Raw genomic sequence first — 14,564 nt, forward strand, 5'->3', positions numbered from 1 at the left:
CTGAACCAGCTACTCTAATATTTTTATAATCCAAATGGTTATTTCATCTCATCAGTTCTGCTTCTTTGGGTTACTGTGGCTCTTTGCCCATATCTCTTTGTCTGACCATGTTAAAATTAACTTGTGAAGGTGGAGGTCTTATTTCAGGTCCTTTCCTCTTCTATACGACTTGGTTATTTCCTGAAATCTGCCTCTTAAGGGGGAGGCTCTCCAGGTACCAACTTTCTGGGATTGGTGGTGCACACTGGTTGGTTAGTCATTCAGCTTCCAGCCTTCAGGGAGAGCTTGCAGGAAGGGCTCTGGAGCTTTTTGTGGTCCTGATACTGGTAGAACATGTGGACCAGCAGCCCATCCCAGCCATGCTGCCTCCCAGTTGTCTTCTGGGCAGAAACATTTTGAACTGCAGCAGCAGCATGTGTTTCTTCATCCTGTGTCACAAAAGTTTCCTGACATTTAGTGTTTTGGGGTGGATCCCTTCCTTTTCTGTGAAGAGTGCCAATTTCAGTGCTGCTTTTGATGGATAACAGTTCATGAAGCACTGGAGTGACACCAATAAATGTGGCTTGCGTAGGCAGGCTTCTGAATTCCCTTTTTAGCTGCTCCCTGGCTGCAGGGTATGGGACTTCCAGCCCTGCCAGCTTGCTCTTGTCCTTTCCCCTGCTGCAAGCAGTGCCTTCCTTGGGGGAGAGGTGCCTGCAGGGGAAGGGGCTGTCCAAGAGGGCTGGGGTTTGGCCATATTGACCCTTCTCACTGTGTGTGACCTTAGGGCTCATTTAAGCTCTTTCCAAGCAGCTCCAAAGTGGTGCTGTGACACGGCCCGTTTCATCCTGATTGTGATGGTGCATTCCCCACGCTCCTCAGGACCACTTTGTGATCAAACGAATTCCTGTCAGGCCGTGGGCTTTGAATAAAGAGTTGGCCAGTGAAGCATCCCTTGACTGTACCAGGAACTCTTGCATGGCCAAGGCAGTGAATGATAGCAGGAATAATCAGTCATCCCCCAACAGCCTTGGAACATTCCTTACCTGAACTGTAGCCTGAGTGGAACACTATCATTATTACTGGACTTTGGAAAATTCCAGTAATTACTGTCCTAGATTCTGTCCAGGATGGAAATTTGTGGATTATTAAAGCCAGTCGTCTCATGACCCTATATGCAGTGGTCCCATGTAAGGTCCTTTGGCTTTCTTGGACTGCAGCAGGCTGCCATCACCATTTCCCTGACTGGGACATCTTTCGGAGCTCACAGGCTCTCAAGTTTGCAAAGTTCTGAGGACCATCAACAACAGGGCCTGAACTGATACCCTCCATTCCTTGAGGCTCAACCCTTGCCTGTTGAGGAATGCCAAGATGTTTGGAGTGAGTATTTCACTGAACTTGCAGTAGAAAGGACAGTTTTTTACTGTCACCTTCTTGAAAAGAGACAAAATGAAAAAGAAACAGATCTTGCAGTCCCCAAGTTCAGTGAAATACTCATCAGGGAGAGGCTGGTGACAGCAGTCTGAATTTGATCACTCTCTTAGATGGTACATGACATACTCCTTCAGGTGCCCCTCCTTTCATGACACCTCAGTAACCAAACTTTGGGCCTTGTCATGGTACCCACAAGTATATCAGTGAGGGTCCAAATTGCTGGGAGCTGTTGTACAGAGTCAGGCAAGAGTGGTTTAGGGAAATGGCAAGCAACACTTGTAAAACTGTTAATGTCATCTGGGCTTCATTTGCTATTAAAATGCAGTTAAAAAAGCAAAATAAGGTAAATTTACTCTCCAGGCTAAAAGCAAAGCTCATCTTTGCTGAATTGCTGACCCTTAGTAAGTTTAAAAAACAGACCAGAGAAAGCAACCTTTTTCTTTTGGAATCTGTTCTCCTTCTAATCCTAAACTGGACCCCATCCTGCCAACAGCTCTGTCATTGGCTTCATCAGCTCCATGGGAGCACCCCTATGGGTAAAGTTTCACCAGAAATGTGGGAAAAATCAGGCATTAAATGTAAATTATGAGTTACAACATTGACAGTTTTGCTTTATTTATTTATAAGAAATCATTTCATTATAAATAGGTTTTTCAGTTAAATGTATTGCTAGCATTACCCTGTTACTTATTCATAATTAATTAAATCATAGCAGATTTCTATGTTATTATCATTTCCATAAACTCTAAATAATTCAGAAGAAATGTTCGTTCTCTCTGGGTACTTTGTATGTGCAGATAAGGCGAAGGAGCAATCTGGGCCTGAGCAGAGCAAAGTTCCTCTACCCTCACCTTTTTCACAAGGATGTCTTCAGAAACACTGGAAAGAAACAAGGAAAGGGGTGGCCAATGAGGGAAATAAAATGCTGGGTCCTGTCGTCAGCATTGCAGGGCTTTTGCCTCCATGCAGGGCATCTCCTGGCTGTTTTTCAGAATAACCAGAAGGAAATGCAGAGCTGTAGGGGTGAAGGACTTGAAGCTATTACTGATCCACTAGTCTGCCTTTGCTGCATAGTATTTGCTTCCCTTCAAGTAAAAGGGAAAAGGGTTTTTGTTGTCACTTCAAGTTTGATTTGCCTTTTGACAAAGAAGCAAGAAATGCTGTTGGAAAATTCACAGTTAATCTAATATTAGAAATGTGTTAAAAGTTAATTTACCTGGGAAATACAATCCTTGTTCATGAATAACAAGAGAAAAACATCATGCTTCTAAGCAGAATTTCACAAGTATTTTAAGACTTTGCTCATTGGTACTGGCATCTCATGGTTTTATGATAAATATGAGGGGGTGGGAGAATTTCTTGAAGCCATTTCTTACTGTTGCTGTCTCCTTAGCAGTGTCTTAACTGTAAAGAGTTTTGTGAGTCCTGGGATGCAAAACATGTCAGGATGAGGGGTGGGGGTGGCTGGATTCCAGCAGTGCAGTGTGCTCTGTCACACTCAAGTCCACCGAAGAGCTGGTGGAGGCAGGAATCACAGCAAAAATAACTGGGTCAGGCACATAGAAGGTAAAACAGAGTCAGGAATTGCTTCAAAGTTAAGGAAAAGCATAAGCTGGAGAACTGAGCTGAATTTGAGTCACTTCATTGAATCACTGGATATGCTCTCTAAGTGATTTTCTGGCTGCTGGTATGTCTGTGCTGCACGTGTGCATTTGTGTCTCGGGAAACATTAGCAAAGCACTACTGTGGAGATACCACTCGCGAGTAAGGCTGACCACCAAGTCATAGCTGGCTGGAGTGGAGTTATGCTGGATGAAGGAGTTCTGTGGCTGGTCTTCTTAGTCTCATCTCCCCACTGGGGAGAGGTAGAGAAGCACTATACGGCTGTGCAGGGCCAAAGCAGTGCATTTCAGCACGCACCAGGCAGGGAAGAATTGTAAGCGGGTAGCACCACTTCTGTCAGGAGTGCAGTAGGAGGCTTCTCGCTGTCCCTGGAAAAGGTCTTCTCAGAGAGAGGTGGGCTGAGTAACCTCTCGCATGCAGAGCTGTGAGCAGCATCCCTGCACCCCAGGCAGCGCAGGCTCCTCCCTGCACTCCTTTTCTCTTTCACTCAAAGTTAATGGTGGAAAAGATGGAGGTGATGGCCTGAGAGAAAAGAGCACGTGGATTGGAGCCTGACAAGCAACCAGTGTTGTAGCAAATGGTTACAGTGCCTCTGCATTGGTTCGACCACAGGATATGTGCAGCTGTATGCTGCACACCTGGCATGCAGCTGTCTGACTTTCCTTTGGCTGTGGTCACCCAGGTCACCTCAGCATGTAGGTTTCTTAGAGATACATATTTAATAGAGCTACCCATGGTTATTGGCAATAGAGGGAAGTTTGTTGGACATGATCCTCTGCAGAAGCTGTTGGATGCTAGTGACAGCTCCTCTCTTTCTATCCTGTTCCTGATGCTCAGCCAGGGCCGAGTTCACTCCCCATCGCCAGAGCACTACTAAGCTGGTCCTTCTTCAACACCTGTGGGATAAGCAGCAGCTCGCCAGGCCTCACACCAGCCTTCTTTCTCCCATGTAAACTCTGGCTGGGCTGGGGTCACTGTATATTTATGACAGCACAGCAGAGGCGAGTTAGGAAGACTCTGTTTGGTAGTGCAGAAGGAAGCAGGGGGCCTCTTGACGAAAGAACATGGTTGGGTTTCTCTGTCTGGCAGACAACAACAGAACTGTGTTGTTCTCGTTCTGGAGAGTTCCCCAACCATGTAGAGAGTGGCCCAGGGGAAGGAGCTGCAACATGATGCCTCTCCAACTGAGTGCAGCCAGGAGAGTAAAGCTTATAGTAGCAGCTGGGGCCATTAACTCTCTAATCTCCCCCTTTTCATTACATCAGAATCTCTGAGCTTTGTGTTACACCAGTTGCCTGTGGCAGTTTCCTGAATGGATGAAACTCCACTGAGATTAATAGAAAGGAAATTATTTGTTTGAAGATGAGTGGTTTGGACATATGGAATTTTGTGCAGAGGCACATAGTGATGCGCCCACTGCAACGGGCACAGGAGACCTGCTGTGAAACCCAGCACTCCTACAGGCTCGGCATGCTGGGGTTTCCTGCCTTCTCACTGCACTTATACGGCTCCAGCTTACCCTGGAGCTGCTTCTGACTTTCTGTTATAGTCATGGCCTGACGTGCATTAGGCCTTTTTTGGCTTCTGGGTGCTATCAAGTTGTCGAGCTGCTCGCCACAGTTCATGAGAGGGCTGTCTTGCACGGGGACAGAGTCTGCAAACCCATGGGCAGGGGGCACTCTGCTGCAGTGCCCTAGCTCACAGGGCATCTGGTGGGCAGCCAGACCTGCAGTCAGGTCTGATCTTTCACTCTTTTTAATTTGTTAAAAAAAACAAATGCTCTTCATCTCACAGGCAAGGTGCCCGCTGGTGTACAAGGCCCCTTTTCCCACATCTCCCCTTCTCAGCTCAGAAGTATTTAGTCACTGCCTTGTGATGTCCCAGCCCTGTCAGAACCCCATGCATGGCACATGAGCCAGCCACAATACTCCCAGGCTGAGCTAACCCTCAAAGGTGGGACTTGCCGGCCCTCCTCGTTGTGCTTGTTCTCCTGCTTGTGCATCAGAGGAAACCCACCTCAGTGGAGAACTTTATGTGTACGTGTGCATGAGCAGTAGCACAAGAGAGATGGTGCCAAAGTGAGGCAGAGGCAAAGACTGTCTGTCTAAGCAGCAATATGATGTAGGCCTGATAGCTCATTGCAAAACCTCCCTGTGTTTCTTCTTCCATCACCATCCCATCATCACAGAGCATCTGTTGCAGAGGTGTGGACTCAGCATGGCCCTTGCCTGCTGGAGTTCAGAGGGGCTCCCCAGCAGAGCCCGTTTGTTTTGTCCTCACCCTCCTTTTGTGTGATCTTCCATCTCATTTTTTTTTTCCTTTTAAAACAGATGGGAAAAACTGGGTCTAGAGGTCAATAAGCCAGCTGTGTCCATACGGAGGCTGGTCAGTGAGGAGAGGTGGAAGCAGTGTCTCCCCCAGCCCTAGGAAGCCCTGGTTCCCCTCTGGGCACAGAGTTGCAGGCAAGAGTAAGCAAATGAGAAGAAATTGCCCTGACTTAGGAAGAGGTCATGCAGAAAGATCCATGCTGGCAGACAAGACAGTGTGCTAAAGATAACTGTTTGACAAACTATATTTACTCTCCCTTTCTGGGAGGACTTACAGGGGATTTGGAGCATTGTGCTAATATAAGCCATCCAGTGCCTGTGGTGGAGGAAGCGCCTGCTCTGGGCTTCTTTGCGCTTGTGTCTTTACAAGCCTTGAGAGGGGACACTGCTGAAAATAGGCTTGTCTCCTAATTGTATTCTTGGGAATGCTAATCAGAGGGCTTGTTCTTCCCACCAGCAGCAACTGGGCAGCAATGCTGTGTGATCAAATGCAGCTGCTTCCCTCCCCACCACCACCATTTCTCTTGCCAGCAGCACTAGTTGTCCCTGCCCATGTTCCCTGGTAACCAGCATGGAAGGTGACCCATTTTAAAGGCTCTCAGAGCCAGGGTAAAGCCCACTGCCCATGTTTTCTGGGTGTTCTGGGAAACCTCCGGACTGTAGCTGGCTCTCCACCTCCCAGAACTCTCCACCTAAACAAAGGCAAGGAGGGGTAGTGCCGGACAAAGGGATGAACGAGAGAATCCTTCTAAACAGTCATGACTTTTTAGCTGATATTCAGTAAGATTTCCATCACACAGGAAAAGAGGCACTTGAGATTTTGAGTATGCAGTAACCATGACAAATACAGAAGTACAAAAACAGCTCCAGGCAGCTAGAAAGAACAATACCGAACAAACAAATTAGCCATCTGTAGCATCTCTAGCTCCTGAAAGTAAACATAAACACAGACCCACACTGAAAAGGACTGTACTCATAATAAATCAATTAGCTCCACCAGCCCTTGGAGGCAGCAGGGGGTGAGGGGCAGGGACCAGAGGAGCAGATTTCTCTCTGCCTCCCTTCAGGTTGGATCCCTGGGCTCATGAAAAACTCTCCCGCGGGTTGGGGAGTGAGGATCAGCTCACCAGGGTGCTCCCCCCCATGAATGACAGTGGGAGTGACACCATGGAAAATCTTCACCCTAGGGGGAGGGGAAGAGAATGTCCAGCGTTCGTGTTTCAGAGACTTCCTTTCCCAAGCCCCAGCCAGTGAGGGTCTTGTGATCCTTCCTCTCTCCTCTTCTTTGGGCACAGCAGGGTGTTGGGAAGGTTATAAATACAGGCAACTGTTTGCTCTAATCCAGCTCTGACCACAGGGATAAGTAGTGCACCAGGCTCCTCTTTCCTTACTCCCAATTTATCCCTGATTGACTTGCCCATGCCGTGGCCACCATTCATAACACTCAGTTTGCTTTATTTCTTACTGATGTCTCCTTATATGCCAAACACCCACAGAGAGGCACCTTAAAAAAATCATCCTCTGGAGATGCAGAGGCACTAGAGTGGTGCAGGCTGGGGGCATCAGGGCAGCCCTTTTGGGAGCTTAATTCCTCTCTTTTCTGCATGCTGGGAGCCTGAACTCCTCCACAGAGTGTGAAGACCAAGACATTTGCCCTGTAAAGAACATCTGTCAGGTACTCAAGAAAGAGAGCCAAACCCTTAGTGCTGCAAACCAGAGCTGTGCTCCCCACAGCCACATCAGAGGTCAGTGTGCAGTGCTGCGTCCCACTAACTGGGAAAGGACAGTGATAGGACATGTCTCCATAGACACTTCTCATGGATCTGCTGACCGGCTTCCACTTCTGAGTCCCCAGGCTGTCCCTACCCTCCTGTGACAGGTGCAAGGGCTGTATATGAACTGCTTTGCTCACCTCAGGGGATACCAAGGCAAGAAGCTATGAAGGGCATGCTTGCAAAGTCATATTGCCATATCATTGCTGGTGAAGTCTGCAGGCAAGAAGGAATTTGCTGTTACTGTAAAGTTCTGCACTAGCTGTGCTTAATCACATCCCTTTAGGGAGGGCACAAGTAGGTGAAACCTGAGCTGGGGGCAAGGATTAGGAGAGCAATGCAGACTGGAGGAGAAAACAAACACACCCATGAAAGGGTGGCCTAAAATCTGTCACTGTCAGAGAAAGAGCAACAGCCGCATCTGTCTAATAGCACATACCGTTGGGGTAGGAACTCTCCACTGGTGCGTGACCTTCAAGTCATTGCCAGGAATAGATTTTGGCTCCAATTTCAACCCTAAGTAAAGCATCTTCTCCTGTCACAATTTGGAAGCTGAGGTATTTCAGTTTCCAGAAACAAACAAAGCTCACAGGAGGCAGCGCAATGGCCTTGGCTGCCGCAGGGCCCAGCATGGCAGCAGTCTGGAAACAGTGGGGCTCTGCACTTCCGGAATGACACAGGGCAAAGGGCCTTGATGGGCTTCATTCCCTCGCTCTTGCCTTTGTCTGTTGCTCCTGCCTAGCCCTAGCTGATGCGATTATGCAGCTGCATCTTTTCTCCTAGTATGTAAGAAAAAACCTTTCAGTTCATTCAAAGGACTGAGTATTTTTAAGGGTATAAATTCGTTGTTGTTCCAGGCTCTTGCTGCTGGTTTCCATACCAGAGCTGTATTTCTCTCCAAGGATCCCAAAGCCCAACAGCTGAAGGGAAGCACAGTTCTTAAAGGGAGAAATGTTGCCTTCCCTTCAATTTAGCAGAGGTGCATCATGGGACCCATCTGTTTCACATGGCAGCTGTTACCTTCAAACCTAATTAATGAAGCCTCCCACTTTGACACTCTCTCACCTGTTTTCTGATGGTGGCTAAGAAACATGGAGTGCTTTGCCCTAAATGGAAAGCGGCAGTGCAGTGAGTGGAAGGCAGTGTGGGGAGCCGGGGGGCACAAACCCCCTTCCAGGTGCCACTGCCCTGCCCTGCCAGCCCAGGGCAGCCACCAGCCCCCCACCAGGCACTGCTGAGCACTGATCCCTTCCTGCTTTCTGAGATGGTGGCATTGGAAGGAAACAAAGCACAGCCTGTTCTGAGAGTAGAGGGGGGCCCCCACTCTCAGCAGGGGTTTCAACAGCACTTAGAAATGGGGTCCTGGCTCCCCTGCCTCTGCAAACTAAGGTCTGGATTCACTTCTTCAGACCTAGCAGCCCATGGCGGGCTGCAATGACAAGGTCATGGCCACACACACCCTGTGTTCTTTCAGTGATCTTCTCATATGGAGGCAGACAGCATGTGCATGTGGCTGAGAAGGGGTGAAAACAACACATGAAGGCCCATGCGCACTCTGCCTGCCCTCTCACAGACCGAAAGTTCCCGAACTACTCTCAGGAAGAAAATGTTTTGATGAACATCACCTGAAACCGAAACTGAGGCTTCAGTTCAGTTGAAAGCCGTGCCTGATACACATCCGGAGCCTGAGGAACTGAAATGAGCATCAGGATGAGCTCTGGAGAGCAAGTGCTGACGGTGCAGAAGGGGGCAGCTGCTTTTACCTCTGGTACTTAAATCACTATACCTCCAGAAGCATTCTTTGTGCTTGTTTGAAATATCACTTCAGCAGCCAAGGAGAAGAATACGAGCTTTTGTTGGTGGCCGTGGCTGCTTGCTCAGCCTAGCAAACTGCAAATTGCAGGGGACGCTACCAACCACAGAGGTAGGATGGCTGTCTGGCAGCATTTCAGAAACAGAGGACCAGGCTTGGAGTGGAAAATATTTAGAAGGACTGTTTAACTTGCTGAAGCCTGGCACCATTAGTTGGCGTCTCCCAGGTGAGATGCATCCTTCTTCTGTATGGACCCACTTTGGCAGACACTTCACAGAATCACAGAATGATAGAATTGTTAGGGTTGAGAGAGACCTCTGGACATCATCTTGCCCCCTGGCAAGACACGATCACCTAGAGCAGGTTACACAGGAACACATCCATGTGGATTTTGAATGTGTCCAGAGAGGGAGACTCTATGACCTGCCTGGGCAGCCTGTTCCAGTATTCTACCACCCTCAATGTTAAGAAGTTTTTCCTTATGTTGAGGTGGAACTTCTTTTGGTTTAATTTATAGTCTCTGTTCCTCATCCTGTCACTGGGCACCACTGAGAGGAGCCTGGCACCATCCTCTTGGCACCCGCCTTTGAGATATTTATATGCATTAATGAGATCCCTCTTAGTCTTCCCTTCCCTAAACTAAACAGGCCCAGCTCCCGCAGTCTCTTCTCCTAAGGGAGATGCTCCAGCCCCCTAATCATCTTTGCAGCCCTCCCTTGGACCCTCTCCAGTAGCTCCTTGTCTTTCTTGTACTTGCCTCAGCCAGACAGGCATAGCAAGGAAAGGCATATAGGAAGCCATCAGGACAGATAGAACAGGTTTTGTATTCACTTTGCACCACTATAAATGAGCACGAGGTATGTGGCAGAAATCCACCAAGCCTCATAAAAGCCCAGTGAAGCTTTTATGCTGGGAAGAAGATGCCCTATGTGAGGAGCCTGCAGCCAGCAAGAGATATAAGGGCATTTAAAGTCTGTAAGGATGTTGTCAAAGCTGGTGTAGCAAAAGGAAAGTAAGGCCTTTGTAGATACCTGGTTTAGGTCTAACATCCTACAGACACAGTAATGACCGTGGTGGTTGTGATTCATCTGAAAACATTCCATGGGATTGCTTGATTCCCAGGAATTTCTTGATTCCCTATGGATTGTCAGAGAGCACAGGGAGTGCTGGGGAGGGATTTTTTTGATCCTTTCTTTGGATTTTGTTTTGGTTTTTGGTTTTTGGTTTTGGTTGGTTGGTTGGTTGGGTTTTTTTCCTAGAAGCCAACAGCACTTTCCATAGCACTGCAAAATAAAAAAAAAAAAAAAAAAGCTGAAGCCCTTGAAATTGCTTGAGCTACTGGAGCCGAAAACCCGGTGCTGCTCCTGATGCAGCAGGACAGCCTGCTCTTGGGCATCTTTGGAGCCTGAAATCCATAGCAGCCACCTGCTGTAGTGGCCACAAGGAGCTTTTCTGTGCGGGGTAACTGTTAAACGTATAGAGTTCAGTTTATTACCACATCCAACAGGTATGCCAGATGCCTTACAAACCCATGAGACAGCTCCTGCTAGTTAATGCTCTCCCCCTGTTCCTGCTCAGTTATAGTCCATATCTGTGCATTTGAACGGATGGGAGCTGTGTGTTCAGGATTTTCACAGCTTGTATCTCCTGCATTCATGTTTTTTAAGAGATCCACTTAATCTAGGGTAGATTTGTCCCTTCCTCAGGTCTGCTTTCTTCAGGACAAAAGAGGTGAGAGCAGGAGGAAGAACTCACAGGGTTTGTGTGGCATGGCAAGGAAAATACTTCAGTTTATGGATCATTACAAAGCTCCCGAAAATTAAACTATTTTTCATATGTAATGAACTGTGCCTGTCCTGTACAGCAATAAAAATATCAAAGGCAGTACTAAGAGCTAATGTGGTCCATAAATACTGACTCGTATTCATAATATTTTTGTAGGGCCATTATAACTAAAATATAAATGGAGGTTTTATTTTAAACATTTAATATTAATCAAATGGTTCTAACAAACAACTGTGACATAGTCATGGCCTAAATAATAAAAATTAAATGGGTGATGAATTCCTGTGAAAATTTAATTTGCAAAAGAAAGAACATTGCATTAATAAGACATAATTATATCATCAAATATTTACCATTATTTGCTGGAATCAATTTTATTTTTATTTTAGATAATAAAACAGTGGCTACATAAAGCAGCAGGCTGGGCCCCATACAAACTTTCTTCTTCCCCCCAGGTCAAGCAGGCAATATGCTTTTAACTCATGTTTTGCTGCTTTGTTTCACTGCTTTCCTCTAACAGCTCCAAATGCTGCATTTAGAATCCTGACACGTCTTTTTTGTTACTCAGTACACACCAGTACAATTATTTCAATCCACATGTCTATAGAGAATAAATAAAGTGGCTCAAAATTCCTTTGCAGACCCAGATCAGTGGATGAACAACCATTTCACATGGGCTGTCTGCTGGGAGCTGGCACACAGCAGCCACCTTCACTTCTTCAAGGAACACTGGTGTTTCCTACCACAGAAGCAGTGAGAAGAGAAAATTAAGCTGAAGCTGTCAAGCTGATGTTCCCCTCCATCCAACAGCCAGACTGAGGCTGCTCTCAGGGGTGCATTTAGCAGAGGGTGACATCAGTTTATGACCATATCCCTGCACCTTGTGTTTTATTCCCAGTCATGTGCTGTGGTGTATTTCCTACCTACAGATCTGCAGTCTGAAGAGATTAGGACCTTGTCTGAGGTGCTCCTGCACCTGCAGAGGTGTAGAATGCTGACAGGATTTCTGTGCAATCAAGGCATGCCCCAAGAATCTGGGCAGAGTCACTGAGGAAAGGACAGACCAGAGTGGGACATTATAATTTTGGATCAAAGCTCTCCATTCCAGGATGGTTGTTTTTCTATCAGCTTTTCCAGGGGATGGTTGCTGCCACACAGTTTTGTGTTGCGCTTGTTTTAGACAGCCTTTACTCAGCTCAGCCAATGCTGAGAGACTTGGAGGGTTATTTGGGGTTTTTTAGGTTAATTTAGAAAACCTCACTGATTATATATCTGCCAGCATAATTTATACCTCTGAGGATTGGGTTGATTAGAGAATCAGTGTGAATGATTAATTTTATTCATTGAAGGCAGAGCTATGAGTGTGCTGCAACCTGCGACTGAACTGATATTTCCTTTAATTGTTCAGCTGGGTCCCTGGCAAGCATGAGCTGAAGCTGCACAAACTCACTCAGTAAACATTCTAGTAGTCCAACCTTCAGCAGTCCTGCTGAGCCAAACCAATCTGAGTTTGTCTTCTGGCTACAGGTTTGAGATTCAACACCCCTATGCATGCACACACATATGGGAGCAGCTTTTTGACTTTGGATGGAGGCATGCTTATGTCAGATGTAAGGCCCTAATGCCTGATGCTGGCAGCAGCAAGTGGCTGAACATGGGACACTGTGCTTTACCCCATGTTTTCAGGGGGCTGCTGTCACTGGTGTTAAGCCCATAACTCTCCCATGTCTCATGGGCAAGGGTGCTCACTGCTCTAGTACCCAGAGAGGTCAAAGGGAAGGGAGAGCAGCAAGCAAGCAGATAGTGCTGGATGGTACTGCAATTATTTATAACATTAATGAGGAGGGTATTAGGATAGGAAGCACACTTTAAAATCTACGAGTAACTCCAGGTGGGGAAGCACACTTTGCAAGCACTTTGGAGGGCTAGAAATCAAAGTGGTCTTGGCAAATAGGAGAAATGGTCTGAGATCAATAAAATGAAATTCAATACAGGGGAGTGCACAGCCCTCAGTTAGAAGGAGGCCTCAAGCAGACAACAGTGCTGTGGGGAAGGGCCAGGCCGGCAATAGCAGAGCAGGGGAGGTCTGGCCGAGTGGCAAGGCAGAAGACAGTGGTCTGGAATGGGGAAGGGGCTAAGCAGGAGGTGCCAGAGGTCATGCTAGATGTGGGATGGGGGAAATCAACATTTCTCCCTCTTCAGGGCTGAGACAGGAAGAGGACAGCATCCCGCTGATCCAGGGATGATGCAAGTGAGCATGGAAGAGAGAGGGGCATGGTGGCAGCCTGGAAGACGTGGCTTACAGAGAAGGGTTGAAAGAGCTAGTTTGTTCGGGCTGGAGGACTGGAGGATGAGGGCAGACATGGCAATGTGTCAAATATGTAAGGATTGCCATTAGACCAACTAGTCTTCAGGTAGGCAGAGAAGATGAGTTCTTTGTCAGTGGGAGTGAGCTGGGTTACAGCTAAAGGAAAAACATGCTGAAAACAACAGCAGAGGTGAGCCCTGGTGGAGGGTTGTTCCTGTCACCAAAGATATTTTTAAAAGGTTAAACACATATCAGTCAGGATATCAGCTAGAAAGAGAGGGAAGGGGAGGGGAAGAGTCTGGATGGTCTCTCAAGCCGTACATGTCCACGACTGCGGTGAGTCAGATTGGGGCAGTGCCCAAAATGTGTCTGGTGAATTCCACACGTGCCCAGAGTGACTCCTTATCCCAAGTTGTATGTTGTCCTAAAATGGTCCTTGATTTTTGCAGAGAGGTCATGCCTCCACTAAAGTGTGATATTTAGGGCATCAGAAACACTTGTATCCCCAAAAGCACGGGTCAGATTTTTAATATTTGAAATTATTTTCTGCAATTCATCAAGCCTGGCTGAGTTTTACACTCATTCAGATCAAAGTTTCTCTACTGGCATGACTACAACACTGGCACTGCCAAAGCTAACATATAATACAAATTAAATGATAAGTCACATGAAATATTGTTTCATCTATATCCAACACTAATATTATAAGATGTAGAGCCATAACGTCCTTCCTCAAAAATGAAATGATAATTGCCAAAAAAGAGATGCCAGGAAGAAAGCAGAAGCTATTCAGCATTGTGCTGGACATTAGCTTAACTGGGAAATGGAGGTAAGGTTAAGCTGAATGAAGCCAATGTGCAGAATAGGTCAAGTTAACTAAAGATATCATAAAAAAAGACTGCTATTTCAGGCATGATCTGGTTAATCATTATGAGGACTAGGTACCATAGATTCAGGGAAGTCAGCTAGAAGACTACATTTAGACTAGGAAAGAAAATGTCTTCAGGTGTTGTTATTCATGTTCAGCTAAATTCACTCACCTTTTCTATCCTTCTTCATAGACATGCCCTGTGGGACCCTCAGCAGCCTGAGCTGTGCTTTGTTGGGTAACCTTCGTCTTCTCCCCCCGAAGATGGATCAGAAATAGCACACATACATCATCACATTTCACTATTTATTATACATTTAGAGAGTCAGATCTTCTGGTAGGAAAGAGAGCTCAAATATGTGATTGCATGGGAAAAAAAAAAAAAGAACATCAGGTTTTGCTACCAGTTGTCCTTGCTGTAAACTCCCCTCTGCCTACTGCTAGGTGGCAACTCCCTGGCTTGCTTCTCTTTCTGGTTGTCCACAATCATCCCTGTGCTATTTCTTGTTCTGTTTCCCCAGCTGGCTGGGTTGTGCACCAGTGCCTTTTATGGCAGGGCACGGGAGGTCAGGGCTTCAGCTGTGCACCCCCAGCCTCTTGCTGCTGCCCCCAGCCCACCTGCACCCCTGGGACAGGCGGCACAGTGATGGGGCAC

Source organism: Chiroxiphia lanceolata, chromosome 3 (genome assembly GCF_009829145.1).
Source record: "Chiroxiphia lanceolata isolate bChiLan1 chromosome 3, bChiLan1.pri, whole genome shotgun sequence".
NCBI lineage: Eukaryota > Metazoa > Chordata > Aves > Passeriformes > Pipridae > Chiroxiphia > Chiroxiphia lanceolata.